Source organism: Rattus norvegicus, chromosome 3 (genome assembly GCF_036323735.1).
Source record: "Rattus norvegicus strain BN/NHsdMcwi chromosome 3, GRCr8, whole genome shotgun sequence".
In the NCBI taxonomy this organism is placed as follows: Eukaryota; Metazoa; Chordata; class Mammalia; order Rodentia; family Muridae; genus Rattus; species Rattus norvegicus.
The window spans coordinates 70,906,311-70,933,697 of NC_086021.1; the positions used below are offsets into that span (position 1 = coordinate 70,906,311).

At 41.1% G+C, this 27,387-nt stretch overlaps 1 protein-coding gene and 1 long non-coding RNA gene across 4 annotated transcripts in view; one reads left to right on the forward strand and one right to left on the reverse strand.

Annotated features, from left to right (window-relative positions):
* Positions 1-276: 276 nt before the first annotated feature.
* The window catches only part of Csrnp3 (cysteine and serine rich nuclear protein 3), a 196,010-nt gene continuing 168,899 nt past the window's right edge, over positions 277-27,387 (forward strand). The window contains exons 1-2 of one of the 3 annotated variants that reach the window (NM_001271225.1): positions 376-450; positions 13,847-14,008. The gene's annotated coding sequence lies outside the window, so the exon portion shown is untranslated. Of the gene's footprint in view, positions 451-10,538; positions 14,009-27,387 lie in introns of those variants that run through there. The other 2 variants (XM_039104838.2, XM_039104839.2) reach the window with 2 other exon arrangements.
* Positions 18,148-22,038, reverse strand: LOC134486370 (uncharacterized). Its single transcript, XR_010065202.1, has 2 exons — positions 21,267-22,038; positions 18,148-19,043 (listed from the first exon to the last, which is right to left on the reverse strand). It is a non-coding gene; the product is annotated as an uncharacterized LOC134486370 (long non-coding RNA).

The window sequence follows — 27,387 nt, forward strand, 5'->3', positions numbered from 1 at the left end:
AATGTACATTGAGGATGTGTATTTTTTTTTCCACCAAAGGAAAAAATCAGTGGGGTGAGGGGAAACAGGCAATTTACCTAGGCTTTCCTCGGTGCTTGCTTTGATTTATGGTGGGCAAGACATAGATTAACCCCGATTTCCTACATCCAAAACAAGACTTTTGACTCCAGCTGGCTGTTGTTTGAAATATTTTTCTTCTCTGTTCGTCTCTCCATATTTCTTTCCTTTTTTTTTTTTCACTGCCTTCCTCCCTCTGCTGCAGGGATTTGTCCTCTAAAAGCTCGGAGTGGGAGGGAGCAAGGACTAGGAGCAGGCAGGCAGCAGGAGCTGGAGGACGCTTGGATCTGGCTTTTGTTATTGGTTGGCTGGGGCCTGATGGATGGTCGAGGGCGGAGTGAGCTCTTCTCAGTGTGTTCTGCCGGAGCCCAAGTACAGAGACCATATTTACAGGTAAGAGAAAAAATACGAAAAGAAATTCATTTTTCATTTCTTTCTTTCTTTCTTTCTTTCTTCTTTCCTTCTTTCCTTTTTTTTTTTTTAAAAAGGGAAATGCTCGGCTCTAGTAGAAGCATCTTAGGGAGTGTGGGAATCCTAAAGGCGCTTCCCGAAACCGGTCCTTCGCTTGACTCCGGGAAGCCTTGATGAGCAGCTCCTTGTGTCTGCAAAACCCTTTTCCGATTTAAATACAAAAATGCACCAAAAACCACCAGGGACCTGTCTGTTCCTGGTTAGCCTTCTAAGCAATCGTCCCTGAGCACAACGGACTGATAAAATCGTGTGTCTTTGTGTGTTTTATCAAGGCTTGTATTCATGGAAACCAAAGAAGGCATGAGAAAAGCTTGATAGATTCCACAGGTCCTGAGAAAATGGAGTCTTCTCTGAACACTGGATTCAGTGTTGGGTCTTTATATTTACCACCCAGCAAGGAGCCTGTGATTTTTGTTTTGAAGTTTGCAGTTTCTTTTAGCCTAGACTTTGAACGAACGGTCTATGTGCACGTATGCCCTCTTCTCTCTATGCATCTCATGCCCTGAGTAGCTGCAGCGTTTGTCAGCAAATGTGGAGCTGACGTGTAGTGATGAAGTAAAGATCTATCGACAGCTGTCCACATGCACGGGACGGTTTTCCGTTTAGAAAGCACAGAAGTCTAAATGAGAAAGATGAGACTTTGCTGAAAAGTAGTGTCTGACCGACAAATTTCATTTATGCATCAACTACGTCAAGGTTAAGAAATTCCACGACATACTGCTAGCAAAAGCCTCAGGCAGTTAGTACGCCTAAAGTTTGGACTTCACTAGTTGCTTATAATGCCTGACATTATGTTTTATTTTCTTTTATGAAAACTAGGAAAGGTTTTTATTTTTAGCAGCATGGAATAAATGACATCTTTATAATAATAAAGACGGTGAAATAATTTTATACCACAACACTAACTCCTCTGTTGGTTATATTTTATAAGATCATTTAAGTCTGAGAGGAACTCATTCCCATTAAGGTCTTAAAAACATGGTACAGTCGTGGACACATTGGCATCCAATTAATACTTGTTGACTGGAGTAAAACAAAATCATAATAGTGATGTAAATATTTTGATGCCTTTGAATGAATTAAAACTTACTATGAATAACTGTAATTTCTAAGAACATTTGGTCTTATTTTGCTTTGATTTGGAAGATGGATAGTACAAACCTTACAAATTCTTAAGGAACTGAACGGTAAAGAAATACTGTTGGGTAGCAGGTAAAGATTATTCAAGTTAACGAACACCTCCTTCGAACTTCCTTAATATACTGAATATCTTTAAGCGCTCAGATGCTATGTTGATCTCCCCGATGGTTTGTTTTGAACCATTTCTGTTTTTCAAAAATCATGACACAACGCTAAAATTTCTCCGTGTTTCCGATTGTTGATGTTTCTCTTTAAAAGTAATTTTTTGGTTTTTCAAACAGAACGGTGATTGCAATTAATTCAAGTTTCTCACCCCCCACGGAACGTAAGGTGGTATGCAAATTTAAATAAATACTCAGCTGCTGGAATGTGGCAGAGACAATAAATCAAGGCAGAGACATTTTTTTTAAAAAAAGGAATTATAAATTCTGAACAAAGCTACCTCTAGGAATGAAGAGGGATTGATGAAAATTAGAGAGCAGAGTTCCACATGGTTTTAAATTATTCGGTTGCCTTGGAAACCAGCTGCTGCAGATGCATTTTGCTTTCTTTAGCTAAAAATATCATCCTTTTAATAATCACTAAGGGAAAGGTTCTGAATAAAAGCAGAATGTATTGTTGTTGCTTTTTATAATTTCCTTAATGGCTCACATATTTTGGATGGAAAGTAGATAAATCCTTCTCCATCAGTATTTCCTATCAGGCAGTGGCAGATGTCTGCAAGGCTCCCAGAAAAAGGGAGACAACTGTGGCGGCTCCTACCGCAGTCTGCGGGGTGTGTGTGTGTGTGTGTGTGTGTGTGTGTGTGTGTGTGTGTGGTGTGGTACTGGAGGCAAAAGAGAGGAAAAAGCGTGAAAGATGATACAGGCAAATTAGAATCTTCCAGAGCTCTTCAGTAAGATGTGACCAGACCATTTGTTTCCTCCTGGTGCAGCCGGTTTTCAGATGTAAATAAATATAGGTTTGGAGTTGGTTCTCAGGTGTAAACATAGGCTTGTTTGGTGTTCCTCTGCACTGTTTGATTTCATTTTTCTCCCAGGTTGCAGAAGTTAGCCATGCACTGAGTAAGTTAAAAAATGAAACATATTTTTAATGTATTGTTAACCTAAAAAAAAAATAAATCAGGAAATGCATGCCCGGGCGCTGAGTAGTGAGCAATTAAATCGGATTTGGACGCAATGGGATAAGGACCATTTTAACTCAAGGCCCAGGCCACATTTTACTAATTCAGTCATTAACTTACCTTGATAGTCTATCTAATGAATGAAGGACTCTGCATTCTAGCAAGTTGAAGAAGTCGTTTTAATATTGAGGCAATTCGTTTTAAATTTAATACGTTTTTATATGTGCACGTGTATATTTGAAGTGTTTTCCTTTGTTCGAAGTAAAGCATTTGTTTTATATGGCTTAAAAAGCCCATCACAATTATCTTATTTTGCTCTAGGCAATCTCTGAAATTAAAATATTTCATTTCTTGTGCTCGGTTCTGTTATCATTTGCTAAGAAAGGAGATGCCCATAATGCTTGAGTTTTCCTTCTTGTTGTAATGCAAATGAGGGTCTCACTTCTGTTATCTCTTTCCCACATGGTGTTTAAATAACTTTGATATGGAATATTTTGTGTTCATAATAGTAATCTTAGCCAGTTAGATTTGGGGGTGAGCAGTGTGGCAGATACAGAACTACATGCTTAAACCACGTGCTAAAATATTTAATATCTACATTATGTGCTGTTAGACCCAATGAGCACATCACTGCTTTGTTTTTCTGGGGGCCCAAGAATAGTGGGGAGTAGTTTCTCTCAAATAATGTGAATACGATGATGACGTTGAAAACTACACTCACAAGACAGAAGGCCAAGAGCTGGTCATGTGACCCATGCAAACATCCTCATTATCAGGCACAGTCAAGGTATATTTCAAGTTCCTGCAGATTATGTACCAAATACACGTATTTGCAATGTTAAATAACGTAAAAATACAGTTCATTACTTGCACCTATAAAGTTTTATGCATCTCTATTTTCTAAAAATGACTTGCTACTTTTGTAGATGCTTTTGTACAGGCCTCCCAAGCCTCATAAAATTCACTAAAGAAAATTAATATTTAATAGCTTCCTCTGCATCATAGGTAGGCAACTTTATGTCTGTAATGGAAAGATGCTAGTTTGGTAAATGAACTCCTGTTTCTGGAAAGGAAGTGCTGGGATTTACCAGAAAGTGTAAGCGCATCAGGGTTAGAGAGCCTGAGGCAGATGGATGGAAATAAAAACTCACATTAACATCTACTACCTCAAAAACGTGATCGATTAGATGGTGTTCTCGCTTGCTTTCTTCTATATTTGTACCTGATATTTAGCGTAGGAGTTATATAGGAGCGGAAAGGGATTCAATACAGTGGCTGCGCTTTAATTAGACTTTCCCGTCTCAAGGAGCAGGGCGTGGAGTTTGTTATTGAACCAATGATAGCATTTGGACGATCGTGAATCTCAGTCAGTGGGTAGGGCGTTGTATTTCTCGGTCAGTTGTTAAGATTTCAACCACGGGCTAAATGGTCTGACTTAAGATTGTTCAACATACAGATTGTGGAGACATGGAGTCCGAGTAAGATTTCAAACGTTCTCTTCAAGGTATGAATATCCTGATGGGTACCAGCAATGTGTATCAGCACAGATATCATGGACAGGGGAGGAACTTTATGGACACGAATAGCATCATTTGAAATTTAGATGAAATGGGATAGGAGGGATGGCTCGGTGGTTAAAATGTTTCCCGTGTTAGCAAGAGGACTGGGGTTGGGAGCTCCAGAACCCATGCAAATACCTGGTGGACACAGTTTTAGCTCAGTCTTGGCAGTTCCGGACTGGGCAGGCCAAAACCGGGGACCCAGCTGGATATAGACTCTAGTCCTATCTGCAACTTCTACATTTGACTGAGAGACACTGCCTCAAAGCCTAAAAGGAAGAGCAATAAAGGAAGAGTCCCCATATCCACATGAGGCCTCCAACACCTATGCACACATGCACGCACATCTCCACAGTGGGTGACCACACAAGTGAATACGCCTTTTCATACCTGCATCCCATACTCAGCTGCACATGAGAAAAAAGGGAGCTAGTAACCCTGCCATATATTTCCCAACAGCATTTATGTTTCGAGCATTCCGGTTTAACATAATAGTTCAAAAGAGTAAAGAAGCGTAGTGCACATGACACATTTCTGCGGGGTTTTTTTCTGGTTCATTTTTACATTAGTTAAAAATGAAATTAAGTTATAAGAAAAACAACAAATGCTTTTATGCAAAGTTTTGTATCACTAACAATATTCAGCACAAAACTTTTAAAAACATTAATATTTTTCCTATAATGTATATTTTAGGCTGTATTCCCTAGGAGCATGGGACTTACTCATAGATATCTTCTTGAAGTGTTTCAGTGGAGGAGAAACTAAGGCACAGAACGTTATTATTGAGGCATGGAGGGAAAAATTATGTACAAAATTATGATAGTTGAAAAGCTATGTGTTTATATTAAGTACAGAACGTATTCCATTAAGGATTGTGTAAAAGAGAAATGAAGTTGAGCATGGCTTTGGAAGAACGTAAAAAGAATAAAAATGTGTGACTGGCCAGATCTCATGGGCATAACTAGACTTTAGAAGTGCATGGAATGCTGCACTGGACCTTCTCTGCCTCCTGGTGAGGCCGGTGAGCTTGACTTGCTGTCGCTGTTCCTTCACATTTCTAAGGTTGACAACAAGGTCAGAAATATATTTAGTTTGTTTTCTAGCAAGTGTCTAAGCAGTTGCTTGCTGTCATGTTACGGATTCACCATAAATATTTAATAAATGAAATGGTTTTGTAAGCAGCAGGAGACATGAATATCTTTACAATTGTTTCCCTTCCTTCCTTCCTTCCTTCCTTTTCTAGGCTAGCCATTGAGAGTCATCACGCCCTCGGAAGTTCTAGCCGTGCTGGAGTACACCTAGAGTACACAAAGAGATTCTCTGAAAGCTTCATTTTTTTTTTTGTTCTCTTTTCTTTCCCCAAAGTCACAGTAATCCTTGTTTTACACCATCAGAATTTTCCTATTTTAGCTCATAAACCTCAATTTTTATATTGTTTACTTACTGTGATTGCCAGCCCACCTAGTGCACCCACAGAAGCCTTGTAGTTCTCAGCGTCAAATGAGAAGCTGAGCTTGGAGACTCTTAGCATTTTCTGTCTTTGGCAGGATACCCAAGTGAGGCTCTAGAGAAAAACGCCCCCTTCTTGCTTTGCCCTGGCTGGACTGTTATCTTAGTGTTTTCATTACATCCACCCTCTGCCCTCTGTAGGATTCTCAAAACCATCTAAGCTGTAATTGCCAGTGGCAGGGTTTTGCTTACACAATGCCTGATAGGCGGTGTGTGCTGCAAATTGTGTTGCTGACTAAATGAATGAGGCGTGGGATGGTCTCAGCCACCCGCCACCTAGCCTTCTCTAATCACTCAGTGCCTACATTCTCCCATGGTCCTTTTCTTTCATGGACTACTTTAGGAATGCCCTTGAATGTGACAACATGCATATCAGAAATGTCACGGATTCAGGCAAAATTTCACATTGCAGATTTTTTTTTTCTATCTAAACTGCACTTGAGTTCTCCTGTGTGTTAATGAGGGATTTCATCTGCATACATTCCCCATTTCATGCCTCTCTGTTTCATTAAAGGCAGCAGTCAGCCCTCCATATTAGCTGGTCACAGATTCAACCGCGTATAGGTGGAAAATATTATGGGGGAAATGGCATGTGTTCTTAAGCAGGATAGAATAACAGCTATGACCATCGTGGTTTTTTATGGCGTTTGACATTACACAGAGTACAGAGGCCCTCCGTCATGAACTGTGGAAGGGCACTAGTGTGCTTTGTGGAATTCCTCTGAGTATTTCCATGATCATGAACCTTTGTCAGTTTTAAGACAGAGAGGGTTTCTTGGAACCAACTTCTCACAATACCGAAGAGTGACTTTCATTTTAGTATGTACACTCATCGAGAGCATCATATGTTCAACCAATAGATAAGCAGCAAATTAATACAATTAAGTAATTATATGAATACATAATATTAATATCGATGTATAAAACATAGCAGTGTGTACATAAGTCATCTTTTTTACACATACTGGGGTCAATGAGTCCACTTGGTTATGCTAAAGATGTCCAGTAGCATGTGATTAAAGCTAAAATTATGGGGCTGTGGGTGTAGCTTAGTGAAAGTACTTGCTTAGCTTGAAGAAGGCCCTGGGTTTGACTCCTAGCACTAAACAAACAAACAAACAAACAAACAAACAAACAGAAAAGCAAGCAACCAGAAAGGCACACAGTGTTCAGAAACCCTTTTATTCTCCCTCCCGTTTTTTCTGCCAATTGTGTTGTGCTCTGGTGAACAATCCTGAGGCAAAATATGCAACAAGACACAGTGACAGAGAAACCAAGGATAGGTGTTTTCACACTGAGAACCAATGTGTGATTTACTTAATTTCAATACACCTCAAGGTAAAGGTGAGCAGATAATCAGGGGAGTGGAAGCCCTTTGATAGAATTTCCACGACAACCAGGGAGAAAGGATCACAGGAAGAACAACGAAGAAAGGAAAGCAGGGCAGGAGGGACAGGAGAGGAAGGGGAGGAAGAGAGGGAGTGGCGGTGGGGTGATACAGAGACACACAGAGAGACAGAGACAGAGAGAGACGGAGACGGAGACGGAGAGAAAGACAGAGACAAAGAGACTGAGACAGTGAGAATGTGTATCCAGGACCCTGTCTTGAAAAAAAGGGGAAGGAAAGGAAAGGTAAACAAAAGGGGATGGAGAGGCTGGGAGGGAGAAGAGGAAACCAATTTTAAGCAGTAAGGTACCACTGAGAGTAAGAAAAATCATGGTGGCTGACTTCAAATGTGCAGACGTCTGAGTTTAGATTCTGGCTCTATGATCGGCCTCTGTGCCCTTGGCCTTGATATTAATAAAAACAATAGCTAAGTGAATCTGTTAGTTCTCGGTTGTGTGAGATATTATCACAAGCGGAACGTTGTAAGCACCTCTGAGAGTCAGAAAGCATTGTCAGAATCCCACAGGCTGGGATCCAAGTGTTGGGCCAGTGGAGCTCTTGTCAGCCAGTGGTGCTGGCACATTTCATTCCAGGCTCCTGGTAGACTTCAGCTCCATAGATTGACATTGGATTGCGCTCCGACAGGCGGTGCGCTCTCTGTGCCACGAAGTTCTTTCTTTTGAACACTCTCTCATCCTTAGTATATAACCTTTGGGCTAGTAGTTCTCAACCTGGGGGAGCCCTTTGGGGGTTCAAACCACTCCTTCACCGGGGTTACCTAAGACCATTGGAAAACACAGATATTTACATTACAATTTCATAACAGCAAAATTACAGTTATGCAGTAGCAATGAAAGTGATTTTATGGTTGGGGGGGGTCACCACATCATGAGGAACTGTGTTAAAGGCTCACAGCATTAGGAGGGGTGAGAGCCACTGCTCTATGCCCAGTTTGAAAGGCTCTTGTGATTAGGTCCTATGCCCACCCATCAGGTCACAGGTTCAGGTGCAAACCCTTTTGCCACACTCCATATGCCTATGAGTGTGATCTCCAGAGTGGCTTCTCATAATTGCATAACTGTGGCCTTAAAGAAGCATGGATATTAGGTCCCGAGAATATGAAGACTGTTGTAACGTCCTGTTGGTCGCTTGCTGGAAACCCTGGAATTGCGCTAGGCAATGTATTCTGTTAATACTCAGTATTAATTTGGATAGTGGAGCAGGCTGCAGTATTGGCAAAGGTATGGTAAAAATATATCTCAGAGCACCATCAAAGAAACAAATTGGCAGGGCCTCTCTGGCAGCGGAACTGGCAAAATGTTGGGAAGTGTCAATGCTTCCACCTCTAGGAATCTATCCTAAAGTTGTGTTCGACAATATAAAGATTTGGTTAACATGCTACTGTGATTTACATGTGTTTCCTCGGAATATGTGTCTTCGAAACATATGGTTTTTTAGAAGTTTCCTTAAATATTTATAGTACGGTGAAATACTATGTAGCCCAAAACACTAAACGAAAATTAAATGAAACACCTAGTTATGGAAGGAGGTGTTTTGCGACACAATTGGTGAGATTATAGCCTATAGTCCATTCATAGCCTTTCCTGGGGTGTGGGGTAGACTTTTGGTAAAATCTGTGACTTAGTGAACAAATATACCCTGACAATTTCCCATTAACTGTTGTCTAAACAGATGAGAGACTTCTTTGAGAGCATGAGGTGGGCTTTTTGCAGAATGTGGTCACTGAAAATGTGGAGACCCACACAGTACCCAGCATCAAGAAGGAGGGTACCCTTAATGAAGATTTCCGTCTTTGACCTGACAGCTCTTGGCAGTGGTCAATCATGTGATGGCCCGAAGGCGAGCATGCAGCTGGCTCCTTCACCCCTAATTTATCAACCTGCTTTAATGTCAATAATCTGGTTCAATTTCACTCTCAGCAAAATATTTTGCTTTTGAAGAAAATTCAATTTATAGTCAGTTTCTTTCTTTTTTTTTCTTTTTCTTTTTTCTTTTTTTCGAAGCTGGGGACTGAACCCAGGGCCTTGCACTTGCTAGGCAAGTGTTCTACCACTGAGCTAAATCCCCAACCCCTTATAGTCAGTTTCTTACAGTTCTGGAAATGAGTCAGCTGAAATCAAAGAGTTGTGTCCATTGAGGGGCTTCTGGATGACTTTTGACCTGGTAGAGGGAAGACAGCTATACAGTTCACCAAGTAAAGCCTCTGGCCACCAAACGTTATGACCGGAGTTTGATATCAGAACCCACGTGGTGGATGGAGATAGAGAATCAACTCCTGCAAGTTACCATTCTCTCTTTAGATACATGTTAAGACAAGGGTGTATCACACACACACACACACACACACACACACACACACACACACACACGAGCACACGAAACAAACAAACAAACAAACAATAAAAGCAAAACTGTTGGTGAAGGTTAGAAAGCCTGATAGCATAAGAGGAAGTGCTCAGGAGAGATGGGGTCGGAGATCCAGGCTGTCAGGACTTTCCTTGTGTCTTTTCTTCAGCTCTGTGATGCATCTTGAAATAGAGAATACTCATGAATGGCAGGGAGGCATAGGAATGTTCAGTCTTTTTTTTTTTTTTTGGTTCTTTTTTTCGGAGCTGGGGACCGAACCCAGGGCCTTGCGCTTCCTAGGTAAGCGCTCTACCACTGAGCTAAATCCCCAGCCCCAGGAATGTTCAGTCTTTAGAACACAGGGTTGCATAGTCTAATGCTATAAACTGGCTACTCATTAGTCCTGTTTTTTTTTTTAATTTTATTTTTCTTGGATATTTTATGTATTTACATTTCAAATGTTGTCCCCTTTCCTCCCTCTCCAATACCCCCACTCTTTTTCTATGAAGATACTCCCACCTCAACGCCCTGGCAGTCCCCTACATTGAGGAAAGGAGACTTCAGAGAACCAAGGGCTTTTCCTCCTATTGATGCTGGACAATGCCATCCTCTGCTACATACATAGCTGGAGTCCTGGGTCCTTCCAGGTATACCCATTGGTTGGTGGTTTAGTCCCTAGAAGCTCTGGTTGGTTCATATTGTTGTTCTTCCTATGGGGTTGCAAACCCCTTCGGCTCCTTCAGTCTTTTCTCTAATTCCTCCATTGGGGTTTCCTTGTTCAGTCCAATGGTTAGCTGCAAGCATCCTCATCTGTATTGGTAGGGCTCTGGCAGAGTCTCTCAGGGGACACCCATATCTGGCTCCTGTCAGCAAGCACTTCTTGGCATCAGCAACAGTGACTGGGTTTGGTGGCTGCATATGGTCATTGGTCCTGTTTTATAAGTGAGAAACTCAAGAAAATTAAGCCCCCACAAACTGTGACAACGAGCCTTTTTTCCCCCATCAAATCAAACTGTTAACTTCTGGTGAGTCTTGAAACTTTGTATTGTTTACCAGGGCTAGAGAGATGGCTCAAGGGTTAAGAGCACAGACTGCTCTTCCAGAGGTCCTGAGTTCAATCCCCAACAACTACATGGTGGCTCACAACCACCTGTGATGGGATCCGATGCCCTCTTCTGGTGTGTCTGGAGTAGTCTGGTGTGACAATGCACTCACATAAAATAACAAAACAAATCTTTTCTTTTTTTTTTTAAAGAGATTGTTTACCAGTTGGCCTGAGGTACAGCCCACTGCAACCCACACTGCTTCCTGCGCTTTATCCTTTCCCCTTCACGGAACCTTTTCCTCTAAAGATTTCATTTTTCAGTTGTAAGCTCTCAGATCCTAACAGTCCAATCCCAGAGATGTGGTTTTAATTGGGGGAATCTGGGTGTCGCCAGACATGTGGGTCAAAATAATTCTTCCTAGCTGCCATCTGGTGCTGTCTCTCCTTTGGACCCAGCCACCTGCCTCAGCCCCTGCAACCAGCCTAATTTCTTCTGCCTCTTGTTCTTTTATGACTAAATCCATGATTTAAAAAAGACAATGCCAAGACCTTTTAAGCTCCTCAATTGTTCTTTATCCCATTTAGAGATGCCCCTGTCTTCAGAATCTCTCATCCGTGGTTGACCTGCCTTGACTCACGTCCAAAGAATTGGCCAATCTACCTTCATTTTTATCCTTCACCTATCTAACTCCACTCACTTATCTCATTGTTCTTTTTCTCCCATTCATTTATTCACTTCACATCCCAATCGAAGCTCCCCCTCTCTCCCCAGTGCTTCTCTCACACAGCACCTTCCCACATACATCATCTCCCTCCCCTCTGAGAAGAGGGGGGCTCCTCACTGGGTACCAACCTACCCTGGCACATCTTCTGTTGTTATTTTGTGGTGATGGTGGTGACATCCAAGGCATTGTGCATGCAAGCTAAAGCATTCTACCATGAATGACTTTTTGCAAGGCCTTCTCCCTGCTAGCTATTGCCAACTACCCACTGGTGAGCAATTCAAGCCCATGACTGTACCCCAGCTATGTGGTAGCAAGCAGTCCTGCAGTGAGAGGAAGAATAGCATGTGGAAACAATGCAGTACAATGGTACAGACACACTGGTCAGTGCTCTTGGTTTATGCATGGTCATTCAGCTGTCTTGGCCCATAATATTATCCTAATTACGGGCTGTTTTCTCTATAACAGTTGTCTGATAACCTGAACCTCTCGGTCTGTGGAGGCATGTATCTAAGCCCTAGAGACTTTACTAAATTTAGAGAATTAACTTTAGAGGAAGGTCTTCATATGCAACATTCTTCATAGTCTCCCCTCCCCCCTAGAATGGCAAATTAGAGTTTGTCTTTTCATTCTTTAAATGATTTTTCCTGGGTCGGTAGCTAAAACAGTTATTTCTCACGTATATCATCATGAATCTAGCATACAGATTAATGACTTACAATTTTCTACTCTTGAATCCAGTGATCTGATTTCCTGTTCAAGTCTCTGGGTGCACATATAATTACTATACTGTCATTTTAAATATTTTAATCCAAACTGTGATGATTCTATATCTTATTCCATTCAGACTATGGTAGCAAAATACCATGGATGGGGTGGATTGTTAACAACAGGAAATATAGTTCTTATTATTCTGGGGATGGAAGCCCAGGATCAAGATCCTATCATATTCTATATCTTCCTAGCCCTTGTTCACTATAACCTCACAGCAGAATGGGCAGCAGGGGGAGGGGGGATTTTGGGCAGGAGTGATGCACTCTTAGAAGGAAAGTGCTTATTGGCCTCCATGACAATTATTGCCTCAGACCTACATCTTTTGATGCTGTCACCCTGGGTTAAGTTAGGAGTATAACCCATCCAAGTTACTGATGCTGACCATTCTCATTCTCATCTGTGTTGTGAATCAGTGCAATTCCGACTTCAAATTACAATGCAATTTGAAAATCGCTCCTTTAGCTTTGCAAAGAAAATCAATAGGTGCTAATCAGATACGGAGTAGGAAGTCTAGCATAGTAAAGGACTGTTTCTAGCTATGTAAACAAGGCACCAGTCGGGTTAGAATAGGTTAAACTGTAAAAGAACTTAGCCAAAATGACCTAGCCACAAGTAGGCATCTCTCATGTAGACCAGAGAATGCAGTCTCTCATCTGTCACATCAGGGTACCCACCACCCTACCGTCTACCTGACTGAGAAGCTGTTTATTAGCATAGTTATGTATCATTCCGTCTTAGAAATGGCATATTTCTTGGCAGCGTTGTTACAAACGGCGCATGAGAGAGACAACGAGGGGACTACACGATTTTTATCACAGCCGACCCTACTCCCTCCTGAAGGTCTGCCACTGTCTCGTTACTTGTGTTTATGACCCCTGATTACTTACTGCTTCTCTATAGGTGCAGAGAAATTTGCTACTCTCGGTGGTTTCATGATTTCCCAAACTTGACATTAACATTTTTTTTTAAATTGTGAATCCACCTGCACCTGAATGGCTCTCCTTGCCTATGCTGCTACAAAGAGTGAAGAAGTTTAAATTAATGTTTTATCCAGCAAAAAGATTTAGGTACTGTATTCTGTCATGTGTAAAATCTATTCAACTATCCTTGGCGCAGGCCTTGAGTATTCCCTGTGGCTCTGCTGAATTGACTGGAAACATGATAAGGCATCTAAATTCTGCAGGTATTGCCATTCCTAGCATCCAATTTGATTTTTGATGGACAGAGAGCCCCAGGAAAGTAGATGCCTTTGTACCTAAGTAAAAAGAAATCCCCAGCAAGACAGACATACCCTCATCAGTATGCTCCCAGTATGACAGCCGTGCAAGTGAGTGATCCATTTTGTTTTGAACTCTGGCTCTGTCAATGACAGTACACGATTTACCAGAACAAATCAAATAAATGTATTTGACTTGCGTTTTGGCATTTGAAAACATGAAGCCTTGTTTCCTAATGCAGCCTTGTGATTCCACACTCTCGATTTGAACTCTCCCTCACAGATATCATTGCCAGAACGAGAATAAAAAAAAAAAAAGAAAGAACAAAACAGGGTGTAATTGTTCGCCATGGTTTCCAGCATTACAGGAAGCACAGTCTGTGTGGTTCAAAGCACTAGACCCTAAGATGACTCTAAGTCCTTGAGCGCAGTCAGCGGGCACAGATCTCAATGCTCGGCTCCCGTTCCTTCTGCAGGTCCAAGTGACAGCTATGAGTGGAATTTTAAAGGGGAAGCTGGAAGAAGCTGACAGCGCCTCTCTCTGCTCTTCGGGGCAGGAATCAGATGATGACGTTTTTAGCTGTTACAGTGCTGACAGTCTTGATAGTGTCTGTCTGTCCACAGCTGGTCATTTACCCGTGAGTATCTGAAGCTGCATTTCATGTTTCCCTCTAAATTCTCTGTAGATGGCTGATCCTTGGGGGCTTCCAAGAATTTGCAGCCTTATAGCTGCTTCCAAGTTCTTCGTCATTTGGAAGTATCATTTTGTTTTAATTAGTCATCACAGTGGGCTTCTGCCCAAATCTCTAATGGAATGGGTCTAGAGGAGGCAGAATTTGGTCTCATCAGAGGTAAGCAGATAGCAACTGAAAATCACTTCATCACCAGCTCTCTCTTGGTTTGAGAACCATAACAAGTGAGCTATTCGTTTGTAGCATCTAATACGGTAATCAATGTCAGTGGGTTGGGAAGTATTTGCTAAGGGCAATGTACTCGCCTAGAGTAGTATTTTTTTTTTCTTTCCGATTTTGAGAATCAAACCCAGAGGCTTGCCAATGTTAGGTGTCCACTTTGCCACTGAGGTACATCCTCAGGACCTCAGGACGGTGTGTGGGGAAGAAGAAGGGAGGGTAGTGGAGGAGAAAAGGCCAGTTAGATGGCTCAATAGTTATGGTCAAGGATGTTCCCACCAAGCCTGATGATCTTAGTCAGATCCCTGGGACCACATGGTGGAAGGAGAGAAACAGTGCCTGACATTTGTTCTCTGATCAGTATGTACATCCCCACACACCTGTGCATACACATACAGATAAGTAAATAAATTTAGTAATAAAAATTTAGTATCAAAGTATAATAATAATAGATGTTTTAAAAATACGGTGCTGCAAAATCGAGATGCTGAAAGTTCTGAAATTCTGTAGACAAAGGCAAAGCTCAGATGTAAGCCTACGTTCATTCACTAGAGTAAAGATGGCCTTCACATATATACTTCTTCTACGGAGATTAAGATGGATAAGAATATAGAGTATAGTAGGATATGTTTGAATTCATTATCCCACCCATTTTCTAGTTATGTTTGTTGCAAAAAGATGCACATAAGTGAAGTTTTGATATAGAACTTTTTAAAATAATTCTGCCAATTTAAACCTAACCATTAATGGAGGTAAGACGAAAATACATTATTATTATTATTATTATTATTATTATTATTATTATTGCTACTTTGTTTTGTTTTGTTTCGTTTTTGTGACATCAGTGCTTGAACTCAGAGCTCTGTACAGCTGCACTCCCACTGAGCCACATCCCAACCCTCATAATTATTTCTTTAAAATTTTTGTTACATTTACTTCTTTGTAGTGTGTCTGTGTATGTCTCTGTGTGTGTGTGTGTGTGTGTGTGTGTGTGTGTGTGTATCTGTATCTGTGTGTACCACACATCTATAACATCAGAGGACAACTTGCAAGATCTTTCTTTCCATTATAAGAGTTGTAGGGGTTGAACTTGGGACATCAGATTTAGTGGCAAGCGCCTTTACCTGCAGACCTCCCACATTTATTTCTTAAAAGTGTTAATAGACTAAGTAAAGTCAATGGAGCTCTGTAACTTCACATAGGCTTTACGGGATTGCTAGCTGCCTTTCTGTTGCTAAGAAAAAGGCCATAACCAATAGCAACTTGGGGAGGAAAGTGTTTGTTTCAGCTTATGGGTCTATTCTATCATGTCCTTCATGAAGGTAAGCCAGGGCAGGGACTAGAGGCAGGAACCACAAAGCAGGAACTAAAGCAGAGGCCTTCAAGGGATGCTGCTAATTGGCTTGCTTTCCATGGCTTACTTTGCCTGCTTTTTAAAAAAAATACAACCCAGACCTCCTGCTTAGGGTTAGCACTACCCACAGTGGGTCGGGCCCTTCAGTATCAAGCATCAAACAAGAAAATGTTCCTACCCGTTTGCCTACAGGCCAGTCTGACGACATTTTTTCTCAATTGAGGCTCTTTCTTCACATCTGACTCTAACTTGTATCTGGTTGACAGAAAAGCTAACCAGACGTGACAATGGGATAAATGTCGCTTAAAGTTTACATTTTGTGTTGAATAGTTTCTGTCTTTTAATGAAGTCAGGGTAAAAGGAAATAATACAGTGTTATTTTTATGTAGATTTCTTTTTCTACCTTCCCTATTCTTAATTTTTAGAGAGTTTTGTACTTAGGGATTTTAAACCCACTGAAACATCCTTAAAATCCCTACTAACATTATACACATATCTCTGCACATTGAAAATCATATTTTTGTGCCTTACCCTCTCATATTTAAGATTTAGGAATTGTATTCTGTCCATGGGAATATTCCATCCTTATTAAAAGAGTCGAGAATTGAGAACGTCAGATTTTGTAAGAAGGTGTAGGCTTTGTATTGCTTACTCTCTTGGCTAATGCAGAACTTTTTAAATGAACTTGAAACAAGTTTAAAAAGTGAGCAGAAGGTCCAAGAACTCTTGTGAAGATAGCCACAGTTTGGAAGTAAGACTGTTTAATGACACAAAAAATATTTCCAGACAAAGCTTTCTGAGAGAATATGCTTTGAGGCTGCCTTTTCAAACCCTCTAAGCTGCTGTATCCTTGAGAAAGGCCAGGACATTGACCTTATGTCTTGCTGTGATCCTTGATGCCTAGCGTGGGTAGAACATTTGATGATGCTTACGTTTCTATATTGAACAAACAGATTAATTCTGATAGTTTTCCATTCTGTTTTGATGGAGTACTGGAGTTTGAGCCAGGCCTTTGTACATACGTGTCAAGTACTCCACTACCGAGTTATGTACACCCTGCCACAATTCAAAATTCTCAAGTGCTGTAGGAATGAGTCAAAACACATGGTATGGAATTCTCAAGGAAATTGATATCATTTTTTTCTAAAAAAGGAAAGAGTCTATGGGATGCTCACGTCCTTAAAAAAAGTAGTGGTCCACATTTAAAGGCAGGACTGTGGAGAAAATTCTAACACTATCCCCTCTCTGTGCTTAGAGAGTCTCTAAAGTTGGGTCTAGTAGAGAATCTGTCCAATGTTAGTCAGTTTCCCTTTAGCCAATCCTGAAGAGCCCCATCATTTAAGATGTAGTTTCCCTGAGATGGCTCCATCTAACCGAATAGAGTACTAATCTAGTAGCACAGGAGAGCAAGTGCCACACTTCTGTGATTTTTTTTTAATAACTTCCAATTTTCTTCAACACCTTGCTATCTTGTGTATCTCCTAAAGTGACAAATCGGTTCTGTCCTGGAAAAATCAATCTCAAGACTTCTCTATGCAAGACTTCAATTGATTTCTGCGGCTTATGCGTTCACAAAGTACCTACGACTTTCATTTAAGCCTCAGTGCGTCTTACAGATGTGGTTTAAGAAGCTTTCCGGTTGTAAATAAAGAAATATGTCTAATTAAAAAAAAAGAAGCTTTCCGGTCGAATGTGATGCTCTGGTGTTTTAGCGAAGGTTAGAGAGAGTGGAGGTACAGTAGTTGATCTGGACATTTGGACAGTTTCCAGGAAGAATGAAAGTAGCAGTGGACAGAGTCTCTTAAAAAATATTTTGATATGTGATTCCCAACTACGCTACCGTAGGAGACGTTCACACCCACTGTAATCAGAGAAATCTTAGGCTGTAAACCTTGATGCGTTGTTTTTCTTTTGCTTTGTTTTGTGTTTTGTTTTTCCCCCATCATCAGCACAATTGATGGGTTTGTTGTGGTGACCTTTCCAGGGCTGAAGGAAAATGTTCACAGGTTCTCCTTTGTAAGAGAATGCTGATAGTTATCGTTTAGTAACCAGCACCTGAGAGCTGTGAGTGTGGCCACTCCAGGAGGAGGAGGAGGAAGAGCAGACAGATGCAGTCTGCTGAGTACGTTCTGTCACTCTGGGCTACTCTCAGTCTGCTCAAACACAGAACCTCATTAATTCCGAAGCTGGGATAAGACAAGAGAATGTACACATTCATGTTCCTGTCTTTAAGAGGACCTGACGCTTGGCGTAGGCTAAGACAAAAAACAACAGTAGTTGTTGCATCTCATCTTTAACCTAAAGAATATTAGCAGTGATTTCAAAGCAGTTGGTTAGACTCTTTTTTTTTTCTTTTCTTTTTTTTCGGAGCTGGGGACTGAACCCAGGGCCTTGCGCTCGCTAGGCAAGCGCTCTACCGCTGAGCTAAATCCCCAACCCCAGTTGGTTAGACTCTTATTCTACAGCTCTGGAGGCCAAGACCATGGAGGAGGTTTTGAGAACCATAAAAATATGACCTGTAGTAAAACACTTTAATGTCTACCCATGCACCGTGCCTTTCCACCCAACCCCTCGGCTCCCGATGGTTTACTTGCACGACTGAGTACAGAGAACCAACTCATCAAGTCAGTGACATGGCTGCCTCTTTTCTGGCAACTTCTGTTAGATGTAGAATGAATTAGTCTTTTGGCAAAAGTAAGTGAGTCAAAAAAAAAATGGCAGGGCAAGAATTCAAGCTGAGTGTGAAATGGCAGTTCTCTTCCCCTTTCTGCCTGGAAGCGACAGGCAGGCTTTCCTTGTGTGTCACCACATTGATTGAAATGTCGCATGGCAAACATGTTTTACATTTACATGAACGAAATTGGTTTGTCCTTGTGACATAATGCTGCCTGTGATAATGGTAGGAACGTTGCCATGAAAAGTGGGTGAGCTGAACTACACAGAGGGCATCTTTTACAGTAGCTGGCAAATCCAGGGTTATGTCATCGCCTCCACAGGTAACAATCTTCACGCACTTCGTTTTTTGTGACAAAAGAAGTTGGGCAGGAAAACAAACAATATCTGTCTATTTCTTCAACCCTGGGGCACAGCATTACTTGTCTGATTCGGGACTTCAGAAGTCTGTTCCCCTCGGATTCCAGTTGGGCTCACTTGGTCCAAACTTCCCATTACATGGAGAGGTACAAAGTTTGCTTTTATATTTGTTTCTTGGTTGTAAACCTTGACAAATCATTGAAATCGGGCATCGAGTTTGAGAGCACAGCTGGGCCAAGTTTCAAATAGTATTTGTTGTGTCTGTGACAAGGAATGTAGAATATCGAAGGTATGGTTTTAATTCCATTAGCCGCCGTGAAAAAGTAAAGCGTTATGGCCATCCTGAGGTGTGGGTGGTACTGTCTCTCACCTGGACTGAAGGAGAAAGCTTTCTTAGCATGAGATCTCAGATAAATAGTAGAAAAAAATTCCCTGCTTCCTACGTGTATTATTTACTCCAGATGTTTGTAGGCGGATCGATTTTGCAACTATTTCATTCAGAGAAGAATTAAAGTCGTTATTAAATATTAATGACGCCATCTTCACATTAGTGATCGAAGCGTTTCTCCCTGACAGGATAATCTGTTTACAGATAAACCTCAGAATGCTTACATTTTATAAACCTCTCAGTAGACAGTCAGATCTGTCGTTGGTCAGGGGCAGAGCCAGCATGCTGTTACTCTCGATAGATGCAGGCACTTAATCTTTTAGGGACTTAAAAACAAACTGAAATTTGTGTCTTTGTGGCATAAAAGGATTTCAGGGAACGATCCTGGGAATTGTTGGAATTCTGATTGTTAGAATTGTTATTAGAAACAGATTTTTTGGGGGGGCTTTTTAATATTTATTTATTTATATTTATTTTATTTTATTTTATTTTATTTTATTTTATTTTTGAGACAGAGCTTCTCTGTTGTAGCTCTGACTGTCCTGGAACTCACTCTGTAGACTATGCTGTTCTCCAAGATCTACCTGCCTCTGCCTTCTGACTGTTAGGATTAAAGTTATGTGCCACCAGTGGTCAGCTTAGGGGTTCTATTAAAGATAATTTTAATAGAGACTTTGAGCAGAAGGAAGGGCTAAGACAAAGATACTTAGATACAGGTAAGACACACACAAGTGTTGGAACTGGCTCCTCCAGGGACAGTCATAATTAACTGTCTTAAAGTGGTATATATATGGGGTTTCTCTCTCTCTCTCTCTCTCTCTCTCTCTCTCTCTCTCTCTCTATCATGTGTGTGTGTGAGTGTGTGTGAGAGAGAGAGAGAGAGAGAGAGAGAGAGAGAGAGAGACTAAATGTATATCTCAAAAAGTACCTAAGAAACCATTTTCTCCTTTTCTTTCTCTTTAACATGTGAGATGACAGGGAGGCTCTGGAGATCCCTTGATAGAATTCTAATTCCATAAAGCAGAGTCTGAAGTGAGAGGGTTACACAAGAGATTTAGTGTGTGTCCTTTTCCTGTATGTGCGGTTTCTCATGAAAACTCCAGGTGTACCTCTGGGGATGGAGATTTCTGTAGTTGATACACATGCTAGAATTCGTCCTTCTCTACCCGCAATAGGTTTCAGCTGGTGGCAGGCTCTTTTGTATTCTGTGTCCCCGTAGTTTCCCTGTTTTTCTTTCTATTCAGCCTCAATATCCTTCCTTTCAGATCATGTAAGGGTGGCCACAAGGACTGATTGCCCAACTGAAGAATACTGTGTCTGTAAATAGGCGGTTTGGAAACGAGAGACTCATTAACTCTAGCCTGGCCGCTTATGGCAACGATGCTGGTGGCACCAGTGCCTGAAACAAATGTCTTTGTGATTCTCTAAAGGGTTTATAATTTATTGCACAGAGCAGGCTTTCTGATGCTCTTGACAGCTCACGGGAGGTACGTCTGTCTGTGTGATGGCAATACAGAAAAGAATCGCTTAGGAAAGTAAAGAGTCATTTGTGGCAATTTCTGTGTAAGATATACGTAATGCTTTACTTTTAGGAAAAACTTTTAGTTTTTAAAAAGTTCTCTCATCTTTGTGTGCGTGTGTGTGTGTGTGTGTGTGTGTGTGTGTGTGTGTGTGTGTGTGTGTGATTGAAGAGTTTGAGAGTAATCTCAGAAGGTTTGAAGGCTTCATATTTATTGTCTAAGAAGTTTTACATGTTGAGTGGCAGCAGTCTGTCACAGACTAAACTTAAATAAGTCTCAAACACACTAAGTTCTATACCTGGGTGGAACCCGGTTTAAAGTGTAGTTTGTAAGATAACAAAGAGCAGTCGTTATAAATGTAGTGAAATCTAAAGCGAAGAAGACCAATATGTAAAATCATGCAAAGGAATTCACTTCCTTTTAATGACATTTAATTTTCAAGCGGAGAAGGGCTTCAAGTCAGTTAAAACGGCAGTACACTCAGTTGTATTTGATTTTTATCTTGTGTTGCAAGTGCAACAATAAAATACTAGTAGACATTCATCTCTACAGATGACAGTTGAAGAATTTGAACGAAAGTTTGTTAAATGATTCAAATACTCCCCTGTCTTACGGTTTCCACCGCTGTGAAGAGACACCATGAACACAGCATTCCTTATAAAAGAAAACATTTAACTGGGGCTGGCTTACGGTTTCAGAGGCTGAGTCCATTATGATCATGGCATGGCGGTGTGCAGGCAGACGTGGTGCTGGAGAAGGAGCTGAGAGATCTGCATCTTGGTCCACAGGCGGCAGGAAGAGAATGTGTGGCACACTGAGCGGAGTTGGAGCATATATAGGAGCACTTGAAGCCCCACACAATGACACACTTCCTCCCACAAGGCCACACCTCCTAATAATGCCACTCCCTGTGGGCCAAGTATTCCAACTCGTGAATCTGTGGTGGCCATACCTATTCAACCCATCATATCAACTGTGAAGTCACTTGAAAACAAAAGGAGGAGGAGGAGGAGGAGGAGGAGGAGGAGGAGGAAGAGGAAGAAGAGGAGGAGGAGGAGGAAGAGGAAGAGGAAGAGGAAGAGGAAGAGGAGGGGGAGAGGAGGAGAAGATTATTATTAGTTGGAGATCTTAATGAATATCACCAAATATTAATGGTTCCAAAAACAACTCCTCTTTAAACCAGAAATCAATAAACAAACAAAAAACAAAAACAAAGAAACCTAAAATCGACAAAACGGAAAGCAAGAACAATTCTCAAAGTTCCACGAAGTCTGGTGAAGACTAGGCAGGATGCTCACACACTAGACACTTCTGCCCTGTGTCCTCTTGGTTGGAAATGAGATGGAGGTTGTTCTTGGCCAGGTTCATTTTGTTCTGGGTCCTGTTACTTGTCAGAGAGAGACGTTGGGGTGCAAGGATTATACACTTGGTTCCATGATTAGGAGATAACGTTCTGAGAAGTACTTTGAGATAAAATGGGTGTTTTCGCTTTACATCACATTTTGAAAGATGCTCTTAAATAAAGCAATATTTATATTTCATTTGAAAATTAATATATACAATTCCTACATTTTAAAGGGCATATGTAATATAAGCTTTGATATCAGAATTTGGCATTAATTCTATTTTTTTAATTTTTTTTTAAGAATTCTTTTTTTTTTTTTTTTGGTTCTTTTTTTTTTTTTTTTTCTGGAGCTGGGGACCAAACCCAGGGCCTTGCGCTTCCCAGGTAAGCGCTCTACCACTGAGCTAAATCCCCAGCCCGGCATTAATTCTATTTTTAAGAACCTTGGTTTGGAGTAAAAAATGAAAGTAAAAAATTCATGGGTAATTTTTCCAGTGAAATCAGTCGTGATTTCTGCAAATAAGCTGGTACATTATTTTTTTTCTCTCCTTTTTTTTCAATGCTGTGTCAGGCCTGACTTTCTGCCATTTGCAGTTTCTATGGCAACTACTACCTTGGCTTGGACAGGAGTAGAGATTTCAGATTATTTACATTTTAATATAAATATATATGCATATATATTTCAAGAATACTTAAGCAAATTGCATATTGATTTTGTTAAAAATAGAGATGTGTGAACAATTTTAGCTTTATAGAATATTTTTGCAATATTTTTGTGTCAAAAATATATATAACCTAGCTGTCTTGCAAGCAGTTAAATAATTTCTGGGAAAGTGATGAAATTGATGGTCATGTAGGTGACAAAGTCAGTGGGATAAATATATCAATTGACATAAGATATATTCACATTGCTGAACACTTTCATTAAATTATATGTTCCTACCATTTTTGCATTGTGTGTGTGTATGTGAATTTTGTATTAGGATATGAAGAAGAATATCTTATTTTCTCTGGGTGTTGGAATTATGAGTGATTTGTGTTATCTTTCTATCTATCTTCTATACTTCATCTGTTTTTCTCATGTCCATTCATTATCATACACATTTTTTCCCTAACAAGATTCTCTGTGGTCATGTATAGTAACTACACGTCTTCTCCTCCTCCTCCTCCTCCTGTTCCTCCTCTGTCAACTTTTCTTTAAAGAGTTATTCATTTTACTTCACAAGTATGAATATTTTGCCTGCATGTCTTTAAACCATGTGGGTGCTTAAAGGTCCTGTGTAAGAGCAAAAGGTGTCCTTAATCACTAACCCGTATTTCCTACTCCTGTAAGCTCTTTCTAGAATTCATCACTTAACACTAATGACATGTTCATTAAACCTCAGGGGCGACCTTTAGTGACTGATATAAAACTTGACCCATTATATGTTCACTTTTAATGTTTGAGAGTTTATTTACCGGATACATCGCCCAAGTGGACTCAATATAGAGGCACACGTAAGTATAGCTAGGTACGTTTGTGACCAATTAATCTTCTGTTGTCTTTCCATTTCAGAAAATGATACTGTGCCTAGCTATTGTTTTATTAAAGTAGAATTTTATAGTTTTATTTGTAGTGTTTATTAAGATTTAAATGTGTTTTGTTTTTATTTTGAGGCAGACTTTCTGACAGGCTGTGTTTAGTATGAGGAAAGGTATGGGTACATTTGTTTATTTTATTTATTTAATTTTTATTTAACTTAAAGTGATTCCCACAGGACACCCTTCAATTTGGCTATTGATTACTTTGCACTGTATTAAAGATGCATTCATTCATTTAGAGTTTTAGGTTAATGAAGAGTATGAAGCCCGATCAAATAACTTACCGGTGCATTTGATCATTTTACCTTAATTGCTAAGATGATGGACTTAACTATTTTTCCTATATAAAATTGTTACAGTGTATGTTCATCTAAGCTTATTCTGAAAACGTTCATTTTTTTAAAAAAAATTCAATTACTTACCAATTAATTTATTTTGTGTGTCTGTGTTTGGGTGCATAGAATCATTCTGAAAAAAAAATACAGCTTTTAGCAACAACATTGTATGCAGTAGAGAAAAAGTTAGCCCTTGTGCCTAAGAAACTACAGCGTGGTAAAGGTGCAACCATAAGCAGTCAGATGTTTGGAAAGGTCTGAAGGCTCTGACTTCCTTCTTCATGCAGAATGACTAAGGTCTGACTCTCAGCCAAAACAAACAGCAATGTCAAATCCAGTTTCCAAGAATTAAGCAAAACTTATCCACATTTCTTCCACATTTTTTTTCCTTTTTCTTTTTTTCGGAGCTGGGGACCGAACCCAGGGCCTTGCGTTTGCTAGGCAAGCGCTCTACCACTGAGCTAAATCCCCAACCCCATCTCTTGTCGTGACTTCTACTAACTGGCAGTGGTGCACAGGAAGGTCAGCGTCGCTGGAAGGCAGCGATGCAGTGTTTGGATGGGAGAGGGATATGGTGTTGCTTCGGTCCAATCCGTGCTTTTGCAGATGGAGCTAGGCGACCAATCCTCTCTCAGTTTATTCCTCATGCTACCTCTTCGTTTCTCCAGAAGGTAGGGTGAAGTGGGAGAGCCCAGCCTCGCCCCGTTGAGCCACTCCTCCTCTGTAGCAACCTATTAGCTTTAGTTGCACTTTTCCATCGTGGTGGGGAATTTGTCTTTTGATGTCTCCATCGGGTGCACTTCCTTTTGAAGTCTGTTTAGCAGACACCAATCAGACTACAAGTGGCTCTCCTGTGGAATAGACAGGGAGAGATTACCTTTCTGCATTCTGTTTCTTCTCTTTACTTTTCAACTTAAATAACCTATTTAAGATAAAAAGAGACGGTATTACGGTCAGTGACAGCCTGCCAACATTAACCGCGTTAACTCGCTTTCTCTTGCTGGCAGTGTATAACTGAGTCCATTACTTAGTTCCATTTCTTCTGATGTTTGTCCCAGCGCCTCTTGATTCAGAGCTAATACTTAGGGTTATATTGAATTTGCACTGGAAGCGGCAGGAGGCCTGTGCAATCTAACGTTAAAAGAGGCATCTCAGTGAGTCTAACAGACAACGACGGAGATAAGATTCTAGGCAAAAGTGAACTTGGGATTGGTGCTGCTTCCTTCTCCACTGTATCATGGCTGTCTTCTGTATGGAGAAATTGGGTTTTCTTCAATGATATAGGGGCCCTAGGTTTCCCAGTTGACCTGTGGAAGAGTCTGTCTACCCATGCACACGTACAGCTAGCAAGCTAGCTAGCACTTCCTTTTCTTAGTCTTTGATAATTTATAGATACATGTGAGTTCTGAGCAAAACCACCTCTAATTTTCTCCCTCTAACTCCTCCCATTGCCCCACTCTTTCCTCCTAGATTTATAAGCTATTTAAAAAGCACACCGAGTTCGCTTAGTGTACCTGCATGTACATGAACATGCTTAGTGTACCTGATGTCATCTCTCATAAGCCTCAATCCTGAAGAAAAAGGACTCTTCATTCCCCAGCAGCCTACAGTTGCCAAAAGCTCTTCAGTTGTGGTGGGGCTTCCTAAGTCCCACCCACCACTATTTATGTGTACTTGATCTGGCTTGATCTAATACAACTCCTGTGAGTTCACACTAAGTTCATATGCCCCTGGCCCTAGTTGTTTAGGATTATTGTGATGTGTTCATAGATGAACTTTGTTCTTTCTCTGTGAATTACACTTCTGTATTTCTGTGCCTGCCAGCTTACTGGTTACCCATGCCTGCTAGATTCAGCAGATAAGGGGCACATGCAGAAAAATGGAGGCTGGGGGAGGGGGATGGTCACAACAGCCCTAGCCCATATCCCAACGTTGTTGGCAAAGATTTGGTTCCTACTCAGTCGCACCAGGAACCGTAGATGACTCTTTCCTACTGTGTACCACAGTCCAATGTGTAAGGACCGCTTCTTCTGTTGCTAACCTGTGAGTATCTTAGCTTTCTCCCTTTATTCGGTGTGAGTCTGCGTTTTGTCCTGCCGATGGGGTGTGGAAGTGCCGATGGGGAGGTGAAGCGCGGGGAGTTTGTGGTCCACGTTTTGCCCTGCTGCTATCGGGATGTGGGAATTGGGCAGACAAAATGGGGAGATGCATTTACCCTGCACCGCTTTCCACCATCAGGTGCTTGGCTTTAGGGAAGCGCTGAGACAATGCTCAGGGTGTGGGAAAACCTCAGCCATGGATGTATGAGGCTGAAGCAGGGGTTCCTAAGCTCCCCACATCTAGTTACCGCTGGGGAGTAGTTGGAAACGAAGTATCACACATCCACGTTTCTATGGGGGACTAGAGGCTCCCAAATTCCTGGACATCCAGACACCACTGGGTCGAATGGAATTGGGAACTAGTTAGGGGCCCACGGGCTAAGGATGACCATTCTGGCCTGGGGGAGTGGGAACTTTAGCTTAGATCATCAGCAAAAGTCCTTAACTTAGCAATGATTGGGATCACAGAGCAGTCTTCTGTGGGAGACTTAGGCAGTGGCTCTGTAGTCAAAAGCTTTCTCCACGCTCCCACAGCAGTTTTGACGAAAGAGACTGTCCACGTTTATCCATACGGTTTATGTTCATACCAACTTCTCAGGGCGGACCAGAGATAAATACCATTAGTCGGGAGAAAGGTTTGGGACCGGAAGCTTATTGGCTATACCTCAGGGCCTCTAGATGCCTCATTAGCATGGAGAACTCTGTTTTGGGGTACGTGACCACAGGTCATGTTTCCTTATGTGGGAAATGTGGCGCGTGTTCCAGGCCAGGAATCTAGTAGGGAGCAGGGAGCCACCTACCGTCTCAGGTAGGGGCGTGGGTGCCTGGGACTCTGAACCCACTCAAAGGTACCAAGTTGCCTGGCAAGGTCCATCGCCCCACAGTTCGGCATCTCAACGCTATCAGATCTTTTGTAACCAGCTCAGTGTATGTACTTTCCTCTTTTAGGTTACTTCCTATGATTTGGTTTTCAGAAATGAACCTAAGAGAGGCCCGTTCTCTCGGCTATGCGTTCTTCACTGATTCACGCGTTGTGAACGAAGGATGAACACGGTCGTCAGGATACTATGTTTGATCTCATAGTAAATAAGCATGAATAAGCATGACGACCTAAACATTTATAACACGTGTTCTGTCATTTTATTTTAACAAAGGCTTTTTATTTGAATAAGAGGTGTGGTGTGTGAAGATTTTGTTATGAGTTGCACGTTTTAGGAGTCTTTTTAGCTTCACTACAAATCTTAAAATTAGAAGAGCGTGTCTACATTTAATAGATGGAGAAACCGATGTCAAGTAATTTACCCAAAGTCAAGGAGGTGAGAAATAAAGACATAGGCTACAGTTCCTTTGTTACTCTAGATCTAACGACTGTCTATCACATTATCATGACAGTAATACTTGATTCTTGAATTTGCATCTCTAGAATTTCATTTACAATTTTCTTCCTTTCA